The following is a 10,278-nucleotide window of genomic DNA, read 5'->3' on the forward strand; positions in this document are numbered from 1 at the left end:
TCCTTACGTCGAACACGTTTATGCAGTCCACCCAGAGACCGGCTCGACGTGTCGTCGAGCGGTTCCCTGGATTTGTCGGACGTGAATTCGCTTCCGACAGCTACCTCCCCCCATCCTACGGACGACGCCGCGGTGGCGTCCCAACAGGTTCCAAGCCAGGAGGAGGTGGTCCTGGAGGCGCCGCAAGGCGACCTCCCGGACTCCAGGCATAAAGGGGATAGAACCCCCAAGGGCTCCAAGTCCGGCCTTGAGCCGGACACCGCGCCGGAACCTTCAACGGTTCCGGACTCCAGTAGGCAGCCTCCTTCCAAGAGGAGCGAGCCTACCGAGCCGGCGACCTCCGTCCAACCGGAGGCACCGGACAATTTGCTGGAGGTGCTTAACGACGCCTCCATCGACGAGGAGCACCGCACTATTATGAGTGCGGTGATCCAAAAGGTTCAGTCCGCCAAGAGTGGACTGACTGAAGCCTGTGCCAGCCTTCTAACAGGCTTTGAGGTAAGTAAAGAATATGTAAAAATATTACCGCATAGATAGTAGCCCCTAATGCTCTGTTCGGTGTTCGGAAAGAAAAGCCGAATAGAGGATCTAATAACTTTCGCAGGAGTCTAACATAATCAAGTCAATATGCGTATGCAGGCTTCGCTGCTGGCCTCTGCCGCACTGACTGCGGAGGTGGATACGCTGAAGCAAAACCTCACGCGGTCCGAGAACGAGCTCGGCCATGCCAAGAGGCAACTCGAGGAGAAGGAAGGTAAGTAATACCTTGTGCAAGTATATAGAGAAGATGTGGTTGCAAAAAATGACATGATCAACGTGCTATTATAGGGGCCACGACCGAGGTGGCAACCCTTAAGAAAGCACTGTCCGATGCTGAAAACAGAGCGGCCGGGGAGCGTACAGAGAGAGGGAAGCAGGAGGCGCGGGTGGAGGAGGTGCTCTCGTGAAAAAACACGAGAGTTTGGAGCTTGACTCGAAGACGCAAGCGTCCGAGCTTGCGACAGCCCTCGAAAGCGCGAAGTCTGCCAAGGCCGAAGCCTAGAAAGCCCTCCAAGACATTGGAGATATGAAGAAGATAGCGGCGGGTAAGGCATTCATTATGCAAAGCAAGCACGTGAAAGTGAATTACTTGTTACTTACCCGAGTCCGGAGCTCTCCAGGAGCATTCGCAGATTTGCCCCGTAGTGCGTCTGATGCCTCCGCCTACTACCGAGCCGAGGAGGGGAGCTCGACGGAGAAGGTGTTCTGGTCTCAGTATGCTGAGGCCGGACACCTGGTGCCTTTGAGCGACCAGCTGAAGCAAATGGTCGATCTCCACAAGGTGGCCGAACAGGCCATAAAGGGCCTCATAGTTCGGCTTTGTCCTGGAGAGGCTCTGCCTGGGAGCTACTTCGGGCTGGTGAGACGGCTGGTGGATGCGTGTCCACGGCTTGAAGTAATCAAGTGCTCCGTCTGCATCGAAGGTGCCCGTGCTAAAGTGCACTGGGGCAAGATGGATGCGGAGAAGTTGGTGAAGGACGGGCCGTCATCGGGCAAGGAGCATCGCGTCCCGGAAGCGTATTATGAGGGTGTCCTGAAGGGTGCCTGCCTTATAGCGGATGAATGCTCCAAAGATGTAATTTTTGAGTAAACTCACATTTGTGATCCTGTACGCTGAAAACTTGTTCATATGCGCTAAGCAATGCTTTTGAATTTAAAATATTACCTTCTGTGCGGCCGTTTATCAAATTTGAGAGATGGCGAGTTGTTGGCTTCTGCCCCTGTGCCACGAGTGCTGGGGTGTTCGGGATAAACATGAGCGCTCTTTTTCCCATTCTTGGGTCCTTCGAGGGAGGCGCTCAACACAACGAACAAGGCAATCGGACTATAATGCTTGAACACTCTCACTTAGCCATAGAATTCTATAATTTTAAATTTCGGCGAAGCCCCTAGTGTTCGGAAGACTGAGTTCGGGGCACTATCCATGCCTAGGCCGGACAAAGCTGACTCCTCGCTCTAAGCGGCATAAGTCTTTAGGGACTCAAAAACTTCTCGAACAGCGACCAGCTCTCGCCTCATCATGACTGTCAGTTTTAGCTTTCTCTACTGAGGTGCTTAGCCCAGCTCAACTGGGGCACAACCGTAGTAGTTCTCCTAGTGCTACCTTGGCCGATATAACGGAATGTAAGGTACCAAAACATAGGAGCCGGGCAAACCCAACTATTGACCCAAGACATGATTCGGAGCCGATGCATATAATGCTATAAGTTCGGGGTGCCGCACTTGTGAAAGTGTTCGGGCTTCTCACACCGTATTGTGGGGTACTTAAGCCCCTGGCGTATTGGCCGTACCAAAGTGTACGGGTGCAACATGTCATTAATGAACATATATTCGTAAAAAAGAGTGATGCAATAATAGACGGAAGCTATGCATTGTTTATTTAAAAAGGCTGCGATCAAAGCAGAACGATACAAATAGTGTAATAAGCAAAAGATGGGACTATTTAACATGTCCTTTCCAGGGGCGAGCTGCGGAATGTTATGTGAAACAGGTATACTGCTCGTTATAGAGACCACCTTAGAGTTCCATAGTGCGGCGTAGCTTTCTTCTTCCCTGGTTGTATCGTTTGTGCGACAATTGTACTGCCGGACAGGCCTTCCGAAGAATGGAGTCCTGAAAATAAGAGAAAATTAAGAAATCGGCAGCCCCTAGTGCGGTTTAAGCCGCGTGTTGAGTGTGCCGTGATGGTGCCCCTCCCCCTGTGCCCATGGTATTTCCAGAGTGTAGTTATGTACGCGCAACACTGGTTTCGCAAGTTCGCGAGGGCTGGGGTTGGGGCCGCATTGCTACGCTTGCTCGGATCGTGCCAGGCAGTCTTGTTATAGGTTACTCTGGGTGCGCTTGACGGTGTCCAGACGTTTAATGGCCGGACTGGAGAATTGCCTTGAGAGGCTGCTTTGTACTTCCGCCGCGATAGCCGCAGTATGCTCCTCCATTCGGAGAGAGCGTTCGGTGTTTCTATTGACCGTGATGACTCCTCGAGGGCCTGGCATCTTGAGCTTGAGGTATGCGTAGTGTGGCACCGCATTGAACTTGGCAAATGCGGTTCGCCCGAGCAGTGCGTGATAGCCACTGCGGAACAGGACTATGTCGAAGATTAACTCCTCGCTTCGGAAATTATCCGGAGATCCGAAGACCACTTCAAGTGTAACTGAGCCTGTACAGTTAGCCTCTACACCTGGTATGACGCCTTTAAAGGTCGTTTTAGTGGGTTTAATCCTCGAGGGATCGATGCCCATTTTCCGCACTGTGTCCTGGTAAAGCAGGTTCAGGCTGCTGCCGCCGTCCATAAGGACTCTAGTGAGGTGAAATCCGTCAATAATTGGGTCTAGAACCAATGCGGCGAATCCGCCATGACAGATGCTAGTGGGGTCGTCCCTTCGATCAAAAGTGATCGGGTAGGAAGACCATGGGTTGAACTTTGGGGCGACTGGCTCCATCGCGTATACGTCCCTTAGCGCACGCTTCTGCTCCCTCTTGGGGACGTGGGTTGCGTATATCATGTTCACCGTCCGCACTTGTGGGGGAAAACCTTTCTGTCCACTATTGTTCGGCGGCCGGGGCTTCTCCTCGTCATCGCTATGCAGCCCCTTGTCTATGCTTTCGGCATTTAACTTGCATGCCTACTCGAACACCCAACAATCCCTGTTGGTGTGATTGGCTGGTTTTTCGGGGGTGCCATGTATCTGGCATGAGCGGTCGAGTATTCGGTCCAAACTGGACGGGCCTAGAGTATTTCTTTTGAATGGCTTTTTCCGCTGACCGGTTTTAGAGCTTCTGAATCCGGCATTAACTGCCGTATCCTCAGCATTGTCGCCGTTAATGCGGCGCTTTTGCTTGTTGCGACGCGACCTGCCACTGCTGTCCTTGGTACCCGAATTACCAGGGCTCTTGGTCATGTTATTGCTGCGAGCTAGCCAGCTGTCTGCTCCCGCACAAAAGCGGGTCATAAGTGTCAGGAGGGATGCCATGGATTTCGGCTTTTCCTGTCCTAGGTGCCGTGCAAGCCACTCGTCGCAGATGTTATGCTTGAAGGCTGCTAGGGCCTCTGCGTCCGGACAGTCGACAATTTGATTTTTCTTGGTTAGGAACCGTGTCCAGAATTGTCTGGCCGATTCCTCTGGCTGCTGAATTATGTGGCTAAGGTTATCGGCGTCTAGTGGTTGCACATAAGTGCCTTGGAAATTGTCGAGGAATGCGGCTTCCAGGTCCTCCCAACAACCACTTGATTCTGCTGGCAAGCTGTTAAGCCAATGCCGAACTGGTCCTTTAAGCTTGAGTGGGAGGTATTTGATGGCGTGTAGGTCATCACCGCGGGCCATGTGGATATGAAGGAGATAGTCCTCGATCCATACCGCAGGATTTGTTGTGCCATCATATGATTCAATGTTCACGGGATTGAAACCCTCAGGGATTTGGTGATCCATTACTTCATCTGTGAAGCATAGTGGGTGTGTGGCGCCTCTGTATTGGGCTATATCACGACGCAGCTCAAACGAGCTTTGTCTACTGTGTTTGGCCCGGCTGGATTGACTGTATCCGGAGTGACGATTACCGTCTCGTGCCGTGGGGCGCCCACGCAATCCGTAGATCAATCTTGTTTGCCTTGCCTTGTCCTCCAATATATCTCGCAGGTCTGGCGCATTTTCCCGTGCCTTGGTATTTTTTGAGCGGCGCCGGGGTGCGGCTTGAGTGGAGGGCCAAGAACTCCGTCGCGGCCACGGGGTGGCCAGTCGGCCGCATCATGCGCTGGTGATGTAGGTTTAGGTGCTTCCTCTAATCGGGGTAGCAGCCTGCGCTTTGGGTAGCTCTTGGAGGGGCGTTCGAGTTCATACTCTTCGGCCGCAAGGACCTCAGTCCATCTGTCGGCTAGCAAATCTTGATCAGCTCTAAGCTGTTCCTGTTTTTTCTTGAGGCTGCTCGCCGTGGCCATAAGCCTGCGTTTGAAACGCTCTTGTTCGACGGGATCCTCCGGCACGACAAATTCGTCGTCGTCGAGGCTTGCCTCGTCTTCGGAGGGAGGCATATAATTATCGTCCTCGACCTCTCTGTCTGCCGCTATCTCATGAGGGCTGGCTTCTCCATCCTCCTGTTCCGAATCTTGCTAGAGGTGGTTGTCTTCGGCACTGTCCGGGGTGTTATTATCTCCCGTGCCGGAATCACCGTTTTTGCTTTGGCGGGATTTAGAGCGGCGCCGCTGACGCTGGCGCTTGGGCTGCTTCTTTGAGGGGTCATCCTCCACTGTTCCATCGCCATTGCCTTCTTTTGGGGTGTCCACCATGTATATATCATACGACGAGGTGGCTTTCCAGTGCCCTATAGGCGCTGGTTCTTGGTCGTCTCCTGCATCGGCGTCCATACCATCAATGTCCTCGGAGTCGAAGTCGAGCATGTCGGTTAAATCATCGACAGTGGCTACGAAGTGGGTGGTGGGTGGGCTTTGAATTTCTTCATCATCCGCATCCCAACCTTGATGACCATAGTCCGGCCAGGGCTCTTCTGATAAAGAGAGAGACTTTAGTGAATTCAGAATATCGCCGAAGGGCGAGTGCTGAAAGATGTCCGCGGCGGTGAACACCATGATCGGCGCCCAATCGGGTTCGATCGGTAGGGGCACGGAGGGCTTGGAGTCTGGAGAGGAGTCTGTCTCCTTGGAGTCACGGGCTTCGCAGAGAATAGGGCTGGTGTTCGGCTTGATCGCCGTAGAGATTGCAGCCCCCGAGGCGGTGTCCAACCACCCATCCTCGATTGGCGCAGTTGGCTCCGAATTAAGGGTTGGAGCTGATGCGGGTGCGGCCTCCAGGGCACTGTTCGACGGCAGAGCTAGATCATGCCCATCGTGACAGTGTGACGCGCTCGGCTGCGGCTCGAATCTGTCGAAGATCAAGTCTCCGTGGAGGTCCGCTGTGTAGTTTAAACTTCCAAATCTGACCTGACGGCCAGGGGCGTAGCTTTCGATCTGCTCTAGATGGCCAAGCGAATTGGCCCGCAGTGCAAAGCCGCCAAATACGAAGATCTGTCCGGGGAGAAAGGTCTCACCCTGGATTGCATCGCTGTTAATGATCGGAGAAGCCATCGGGCCTAAAAGTGACGACACAGAGGAACTCTCAATGAAAGCACCAATGTCGGTGTCAAAACTGGCGGATCTTGGGTAGGGGGTCCCGAATTGTGCGTCTAGGCGGATGGTAACATGAGGCAGGGGACACGATGTTTTACCCAGGTTTGGGCCCTCTTGATGGAGGTAAAACCCTACGTCCTGCTTGATTAATATTTATGATATGGGTAGTACAAGAGTAGATCTACCACGAGATCAGAGAGGCTAAACCCTAGAAGCTAGACTATGGTATGATTGTTGTCCGTCCTATGGACTAAAACCCTCCGGTTTATATAGACACATGAGAGGTCTAGGGTTACATAGAGTCGGTTACAATGGTTGGAGATCTACATATCCGTATCGCCAAGCTTGCCTTCCACGCCAAGGAAAGTCCCTTCCAGACACGGGACGAAGTCTTCAATCTCGTATCTTCATAGTCCAGGAGTCCGGCCGAAGGTATAGTTCGGCTATCCGGACACCCCCTAATACAGGACTCCCTGAGTAGCCCCTGAACCAGGCTTCAATGACGACGAGTCCGGCACGCAGATTGTCTTCGGCATTGCAAGACGGGTTCCTCCTCCAAGTACTTCATAGAAGATTTCGAAGACAAAGGTAGTGTCCGGCTCTGCAAAATAAGTTTCCACATATTGCCATAGAGAGAATAATATTTACACAAATCTAATCTGCTGACGTATTCCGTAGCGTGACATCACACCAGGGCCAAGTCTTTATTCGAATCGTTTTACTGTCCCACCTCAGTGCATTTAGCGAGGCGGTTTCCTTGGCACATCTTGTCAAAGCAGAGATCATGTCCCCTGCCTCCTATTACCATCCGCCTAGACGCACAGTTCGGGACCCCCTACCCGAGATCCGCCGGTTTTGACACCGACAGTATGCTTGAAGTATTATTATTTCTATGTCAATATGAACCTTTGTCTTGAATCTTATGGATCTGAATATTCATATCACAAGTAAGAAGAATTACATTGAAATTATGCCAACTAGCATTCCACATCAAAAATTATCTTTTTTATCATTTATCTACTCGAGGACGAGCAGGAATTAAGCTTGGGGATGCTTGATACGTCTCCAACATATCTATAATTTTTTATTGCTCCATGCTATATTATCTACTGTTTTGGGCACTATTGGGCTTTATTTTCCACTTTTATATTATTTTTGGGACTAACCTATTAACCAGAGGCCCAGCCCAGATTTGCTGTTTTATGCCTATTTCAGTATTTCGAAGAAAAGGAATATCAAACGGAGTCAAAACGGAACGAAATCAACTGGAGAAGTTATTTCTGGAATGAAAGCCACCGGATAGACTTGGACTCCACGTCAGGAGATACGGGAGGTGCTCACGAGGGTGGGGGCGCGCCCCCTGCCTTGTGGGGCCCCCGTGGCTCCTCCAACGTACTTCCTGCACCCATATATATCGTCGTACCCTAAAACTTCCAAAACAGAGAATAGATCGGGAATTCCGCTGCCAGAAGCCTCCGTAGCCACCGAAAACCAATCTAGACCCGTTCCGGCACCCTGCCGGAGGGGGCAATCCTTCTCCGGTGGCCATCTTCATCATCCCGGTGCTCTCCATGACGAGGAGGGAGTAGTTCTCCCTCAGGGCCGAGGGTATGTACCAGTAGCTATGTGTTTGATCTCTCTCTCTCTCTCTCTCTCTCTCTCTCGTGTTCTTGTTTTGGCACGATCTTGATGTATCGCGGGCTTTGCTATTATAGTTGGATCTTATGTTTCTCCTCCCCCTCTTCTCTCTTGTAATGAATTGAGTTTCCCCTTTGAAGTAATCTTATCGGATTAAGTCTTTAAAGATTTGAGAACACTTGATGTATGTCTTGCCGTGCGTATCTGTGGTGACAATGGGATATCATGTGATTCACTTGATGTATGTTTTGGTGATCAACTTGCGGGTTCCGCCCACGAACCTATTCATGGGGGTTGGCACACGTTTTCATCGTGATTCTCCGGTAGAACTTTGGGGCACTCTTTGAGGTCCTTTGTGTTGGTTGAATAGATGAATCTGAGATTGTGTGATGCATATCGTATAATCATACCCACGGATACTTGAGGTGACATTGGAGTATCTAGGTGACATTAGGGTTTTGATTGATTTGTGTCTTAAGGTGTTATTCTAGTATGAACTCTAGGGCTGTTTTTGACACCTATAGGAATAGCCCAACAGATTGATTGGAAAGAATAACTTTGATGTGGTTTCGTATCCTACCATAATCTCTTCGTTCGTTCTCCGCTATTAGTGACTTTGGAGTGACTCTTTGTTGCATGTTGAGGGATAGTTATATGATCCAATTATGTTATTATTGTTGAGAGGACTTGCACTAGTGAAAGTATGAACCCTAGGCCTTGTTTCAACGCATTGCAATACCGTTTACGCTCACTTTTATCATTAGTTACCTTGCTGTTTTTATATTTTCAGATTACAAAAACTATTATCTACTATCCATACTACACTTGTATCACCATCTCTTTGCTGAACTAGTGCACCTATACAATTTACCATTGTATTGGGTGTGTTGGGGACACAAGAGACTCTTTGTTATTTGGTTGCAGGGTTGCTTGAGGGAGACCATCTTCATCCTACGCCTCCTACGGATTGATAAACCTTAGGTCATCCACTTGAGGCAAATTTGCTACTGTCCTACAAACCTCTACACTTGGAGGCCCAACAACGTCTACAAGAAGAAGGTTGTGTAGTAGACATCAATCCCCAAAAATTGTGATGTGAAGTTGTTACGACATGTCTCTAACAGTGCGATAAAATCCAGCTTGTGTTCCCTGGAAGCGTCAGCTAGAAATCTTCGTTTAGCCAAGTCCCTCAGATCTCTGCTATTCCAGAAGATACCTTTCATTTTTTATCATGAAATTTCTTTCTAGATCTAACTCGAGCACTTCGCCGTACCGCAGAAAGATCATAATTCTGCTGCCGTTTACGCCTAGGTGCTGACGGTTAGAGTTCACAATCCGCATGACCGTGCTCATTGACAAGACCATAATATGGTTGTAGATCGGCCGCATGCCCATCCACATCCACGATCTCCCCTTCTAATAAATTACTCGGGACTAAATCCTCACATAACACCTCCAATTCATTTACTCCTAGTTCATTAATTTCGCTTTGTTTCATTTGTTTGACAGCTGCTATGGTTTTAAGCATATTAAGTGCGCGATCAGCCTCTAGATCAAGTAAATCATTAATGGAAGTTGCAACCTCACTATTGCTACAACCCAAAGAAATACCTAAACTATCAGCCCTATGCATAATATCATTATCAGAAAAATGCAAAACTGAAAACTCAGTGTTAACTGACAAACCTGAAACGGCCTCGACATCTCGAATCTTGGCAGCCCGCATGGCTCGCCCCATCTGAAATTCATCCGCGTCCGGCTGCTCCTGGATGCGCCTGCTGGTCCGTCTCCCCCCAGATGTCGGATCAGGGATGCCACCTAATGCCACCACCTCCTCGACCGAAGCCTCCTGTCGGACAGCAGTGTGTGGCTGGACACAAGTCTCCAAAGGCAACACTCGCGCCGCCTCCTGCGGTGGGAGTGATGCCGTCTGAATCCGCGAAGCAGCATCCTCCTGTGCGGGTGTCACCGCCTGTGACACCTGCATAGGCGATGGAGAAGGAATCTGAACCACAACCGGTGTCGGGCGCTCGCCCACAGAAGATAACTCTCCCACCATCTCCACAAGTACAGGAGACCTATCCTCAGTAGTGTCCGAAGAGATCATAGCATCCTTAGTCACATCAGGGGTAACCACCCGTCTGGGGCTCCCCTCCCGCGGCGACCTCGGGGGTGAACACAAACTGGGGCCTCCCACCGCATAAGAGAAGCGAACAGGTGACAACGGAGGTAACTCACTCTCCGCCGGGTCTGTACTGTCCATCCTATCAGCCCATAGGCGAGCAGGCGCCGAAGCCACCCCGAAAGAACCGAAACAAAGCCCAATCATGGGCATGGACACGGAAACTAGAGCCGCCATTCCTGGCGTAGTGTTTGATGAAGCTATGTACCTAGGGTAGGGTCATGGACCTATCCAAAATGACCTACCCAAGGACATCCCCAGGAGAAATCATCTTTCAATCAACTTGGAGGTGTTCCACTCG

The sequence above is a fragment of the Triticum aestivum genome, chromosome 7A, assembly GCF_018294505.1.
Source record: "Triticum aestivum cultivar Chinese Spring chromosome 7A, IWGSC CS RefSeq v2.1, whole genome shotgun sequence".
Classification (NCBI taxonomy): domain Eukaryota; kingdom Viridiplantae; phylum Streptophyta; class Magnoliopsida; order Poales; family Poaceae; genus Triticum; species Triticum aestivum.